At 38.6% G+C, this 5,503-nt stretch overlaps 1 long non-coding RNA gene across 1 annotated transcript in view; it reads left to right on the forward strand.

Moving 5' to 3' along the window:
• The window catches only part of LOC106516681 (uncharacterized), a 48,401-nt gene that overhangs the window by 27,718 nt on the left and 15,180 nt on the right, over positions 1 to 5,503 (forward strand). The window contains exon 2 of the long non-coding RNA XR_001310124.1: positions 5,268 to 5,433. This is a non-coding gene — a long non-coding RNA (uncharacterized LOC106516681). The remainder of the gene's footprint in view (positions 1 to 5,267; positions 5,434 to 5,503) is intronic.

The raw sequence follows: 5,503 nt of genomic DNA on the forward strand, positions 1-5,503 counted from the left end.
TCTCTCTCTCTCTCTCTCTCTCTCTCTCTCTCTCTCTCTCTCTCTCTCTCTCTGTTTTGAGGTGTAACACCTGGGCAAGCTGCAAGACTCATGAATCATGCTGAGGAAAATGTCTTTTAATCTGTTTCAGATTTTGTTTCATAGCTGTGAGCAGTCTTACCTCATCTATGAAGCTTCCTTCTCAAACAGAGGCGTTGCTGTATCTGTAGGCATTCCTCCGGCTCGAATATCAAAACAGCCCTAAATCACCTGTCATTCTCCTTTCCCAGAACATAGATGTTGCTGCCTGATCAAGCTTGTGGTAACTTTTTCTTTTTTTTTAAATAAATAAATGCAGGGAAAAATTACCATGATGGTGTTTCATCTGAGGTGTACAAACTATTGAATTCCAGATAAAAACTTTAACAGCCTCTGTCATGAAGGGGATATAAGAAATAAGAGTTTATATCAAGTGAATTGAAGCAGAAAATGGTTTCAGAAATGAACTAAAGTAAGTAAGAAATGTCTTGTTTTCATAAATTTCAACCCCTTGTCAAAGAGACAGCTGTTGGTAACCTAGTTATGGAATGTGCCTCTGGGCTTTCTTCCCCTGACACCCTGAGCAAGTGCACTGGCTGTTTAACTTCTACACGTGTGTTGTTGAGGAAGCGTCCCAGACAGTGATATCAAACTAAATACCCAGCGATTTCCATTTCACATCCATGCCTCAGTYGCTTCCAAGTGATCTCACAGGGAACCTGTGACATATGCAGGTCTGTCAAATAAAGAAGCCACCTAGACAGCCAGTTAAAAGTCATCCTGCTCAGAGCTGTTTGACATGCAAGTTTCCCGCGTCCTGTTTGATACGCGTCGGGTTTTTATAGCCAAAGTATAGATGGCGTCTTCGGGGATCGGTTGTTTTTCCCAAGATTAAACAACATAAAACAATATGCATTCATGCACACGTTCCTCTTTCTGCTTCGCGGCTCGTGCAGACGGAGCATTTCTGCCTCGTGTTAGGGAAAAGGAGGTCAACGTAGAGGTTTGGGAAGAGGCTTTTTAAAAAAAAATATATATAAGATGACTTTAACAAAGGTGAGAGAGCACAGTGCATTTCTGATGATGTACACTTACAGTCAGGGTGTGTCACACAAACAATTGGCTGATAGGAACGTCTGGAGCGTCTGAACGYCTCTTTTCTTTTTAGTGAGTAATTGACTGTCAGCTTGGACCACATCAACACYTTGTTCAGCTCATTTGTCATGTTGTCTGTTGGTGCTGTGGGGTAAAAAATAAAACTCTTTACTGGCTGTTTAACCAAGTAAATCAACAATGTACTATGCTGTTTGACATTACCTGCCACTTTTTTCAATATATGAAGCTTAAATATCTGATAAAAAGTCATTATGACCTAGCGTATTTTTCATGACATGTCATGAATTTTATCCATTAAATGTATTTTAATGTGCAGGTAATTAGTGTTTATGAGTGCAGAAAAGCTGAATTTAGTCTCCTACAGTGCTGTGTAGATATCTTATATAAATTTTGTTTGGGTCATATTTTTCAACTTGTTCAGTTTTCTCCATTCTCCACAACATTTTCTGAACTATTACATCACAGTATTTGCAACAGAACATCTAAAAAAGGTCTGGATTTACCAACTACGATGTGGTCGTCTTTGTTCTCCTCTCTCTCTGGGTCAGACTCTGGCTCCAACATGTAGGCTGGATGGACAAGTCTTTCCTTGTTGACATCTTTGAATTAATTTGTAAATTAAAAAAATGTTCTGCCATATAGTCATAAACTCCTCTATCAAACTAGAATGGACCACTCTGGAGATGGAGGAGGGCGGGTTGTGAAGTGCCTTGTTTGGATATAAAGAGACAGCCTCAAAATGAGCTGATCTGAGACATCCATCCATCCATCCATCCATCCATCCATCCATCCATCCATCCATCCATCCATCCATCCATCCATCCATCCATCCATCCATCCATCCATNTTACATGTATTTGCAACAGAACATCTAAAAAAGGTCTGGATTTACCAACTACGATGTGGTCGTCTTTGTTCTCCTCTCTCTCTGGGTCAGACTCTAGCTCCAACATGTAGGCTGGATGGACAAGTCTTTCCTTGTTGACATCTTTGAATTAATTTGTAAATTAAAAAATGTTCCGCTATATAGTCATAAACTCCTCTATCAAACTAGAATGGACCACTTTGGAGATGGAGGAGGGCGAGTTGTGAAGTGCCTTGTTTGGCTTTAAAGAGACAGCCTCAAAATGAGCTGATCTGAGACATACCTCCATCCATCCATCCATCCATCCATCCATCCATCCATCCATCCATCCATCCATCCATCCATCCATCCATCCATCCATCCATCCATCCATGTTTTGTTGCAAACAATTACAACAGTTACAATGCAAAAATGTCTACTGCGCAAGGGACAGGCTACATGCTGCACAGATCAAAAGTCAAATTTAGACTCCTGCTTGTTTTTTGGAACATCTCAGTTTGCAGTAAGATGTTTGCTTAGTCGTAAGTGAAGTAGCAACTTTATTTGTGTAAAATGGGAGAAGAAACAGGAAATGTTTCTTCATGGCAGGCTCTTGATAAAGGTTTTGTAAAGCTGTTGGTAAATTCATGTGAACTGSTCTTTATTGGATTTTCTATATAAAAACGTTTCACCACTCTTATTGCACAGCTGATGCAGCAAACATCTACCTGCAGCTGAAAATCATAGATTGTTGAAACAATCCCCACTGGTTTATGAGTTTATGAATGTTGAAGMTACTAATTTAACTTTTTACAATTTAAGTATTTAGCATTTCTTAAAGTATTTCGTGTCACTCACCACTTTTTCTACAGGGGTTTTAAACTAAGATCATCTTTTGCTGAGAAGGAAGTGTTGTAGCAGTTTTGGTGCATTATTAAAATTTACTCAGCAGTTTATTTAATATTTTACTAAAAGACAAACGTTGGTGTTGACTGTATCATTTAACACTAAAACACTAAATAGTGATGCCTGCTTGTTTGCTTACAGATGTGGCCAAAAACTCAACAGGTTTTACAGCAGATGGCCCGCTGAACTTCAAACGAGTCAGGAAGACTGAAGGACAACATCGGCTCATGTCTTCTAGGGGTGTTGACACAAACATGTCACCCCCCCCCCCCCACACACACACACCCCCACACACACACACACACACACCTCTGTCTCTTCTTTCTGACAACTCACACCTTGTCCCAGAGCACAGGACACAGGACACCATCTTGACACACTCAGCCGCTCTTTTTTTTTCATTCACACATTTCCTTACAGAAAGGCTGGCATGTTGGGTTGAAGTTGTTTCCATTAGCACCTTTTGGTGAAGCCCTTTCATCTTGGCTAAGCCTTGTGATCTGGCTTTGGCCAAGCTGTTAAACGGCCCCGTGACGACAAACCCAACAACCTGAGGAGGATGCTCTCAGTAATTACTGTTTGCTCTGCAGACTTGGAGTATTATTTCACTTTGGTGACATTCTGCTCAGTTTTGGCATCTTAACAGTGGTAGTGGTCTACAAATGTCCCTCTAGTGTCATACGCATAAGATTGATTGAAGAGCCCTTATTTAGTGTAGTCCATTGTGAGACATAATGGGTATTCCCAATTTTTAGATTTTGCAAAAGGAAGTTCTTATTCTTTTTTAGTTGGGAAAACCAAGCTCCTAAGCAGAGATGACAAAATGCTTGATGCAAAAAGATGGGTAAGACTTTTTTTTAAATATTCCAAAGGGATCAATTACTTTGGCCAAAAATAAATAAATAAAAAAGGACAGGAAAGGAAAATACCATAAATCTACAAAAAGAGCAAAATGGGATTATGAGTGTCCCAAAGGCAGCAAATTCAGCAAGACTCTTCTTTTTTTATAATGATAAAATAATTGAACGTGTATAAAAATATACTGATGCATATTTCCCATTTATTAAAGGGAGACAAACTTCAACATTTGAATACCAAGCAAAGCAAACACTGATTTGGAAGTTGAATTAATTGTTGCCAAGGTCAGTGTTGTTTTTCAGGACAAAATTCTTCATGATGACGTCTAATCTAATACTTTAGTCACTACAAGTTACTGTTCAAACCTAACTAACTGTCACTCACATTTTATGTTTACAGATTTTTATGTAAAATGTGCCAAGTTGGAAAACAATAGTTTCCARTTGTAAAACTCCAGATTGTGGTGCAAGTGTGGGCACTCACACTATGTTAGCACTCAGAATGTGTTAGGGATCAAATCTCAGCTACATCATTTATTTTAAAGAAGACCTATCATGCTTTGAAATGCTTCTTTTTAACATTTAAATCATTCACTTGGGCTGCAAGTTTCATTAAACCGTGTCTTTTGGATCACAGGATGTGTTGTTAACACACACACACACACACACACACACACACACACACACACACACACACACACACCATATACATATATATATATATGTGTGTAATTTTTACATTGTTAAAACAAAAATTGTCTAAAATCTTTGCATTTTGTCTTAGTTAACAAACTAAGGCAAAATCCCAAAATGATTAAATAAACATGCGATGTATCAAAATCCATGTCTGCAAAGCTTTGAATTTACTTAGTATTAAATCAATATCAAAACACTTTGTATAGCCCACACAGTAGCTGAGCACTATAACGCACTTGGAGCACTCTGCATTGCATGATATTTTTACTTAAAAATTTTGCATCAGTTGTTKGTGTTGTCCCAGTTTGGCTGTTAGCAAAATATTCCATGAACTGAGTGAAACTTCCAGAAAGTAATCTCTGATGTGCGTGCCCAGCTCATTAACATTTGGAGTCAGCTTTATTTAGGATAGCTGCCACAGTTAATCAATCTTAGTAAACAATGAAATGACAATAACGTATTAAGTCTGGCTGATACTGAACTAAAACCTGGTATGGTCGTAGCTGAGACTACCACCAGCACAAACTCTAAGTACTAACAGACTCTGAGATCTTTGTTGCAAACTTTGCCAAACACAGTGATTGTGCTAGTTTCATTTTTATTTGCAATTTTAATAAAAAATAAAAATAAAAAACCTTTTCCAAAACAAGTTTTCTCATAATTATGTAGCAACTTCTTTCAAAGTGGAATTGTGTCTGCCTTCATTAGAGAAAACAAGCCTCAGTGTGAGGTTCCAATAATAATACAACAGCAAGCAACTTGTCATTGTTAGTTTGAGCTCAAATGATGGTAATTACGGGTAATTTACCATTTCTCTATTTGTGCTGCAGGTTGTCTGCAAGGTGCTGAGTGAAGGTGTAGCGTTTGAAGTYTTGGGAGGGACTGGCGTGCATCGCAATGAAATCTGACCGGGTCTGAAAATAAACGGGCGATGGGCAGTGTTTTTGTTCTTTTGCACACGCTAAGCTACAGCAAACTGATACAGGAAAAGTGCTGGTAAGTTGAACAGTAAATGTCAATTCAACAGCTCACACACACACACACACACACACACACACACACACAC

This window comes from Austrofundulus limnaeus, unplaced genomic scaffold (genome assembly GCF_001266775.1).
Source record: "Austrofundulus limnaeus strain Quisiro unplaced genomic scaffold, Austrofundulus_limnaeus-1.0 Scaffold40, whole genome shotgun sequence".
Lineage (NCBI taxonomy): Eukaryota > Metazoa > Chordata > Actinopteri > Cyprinodontiformes > Rivulidae > Austrofundulus > Austrofundulus limnaeus.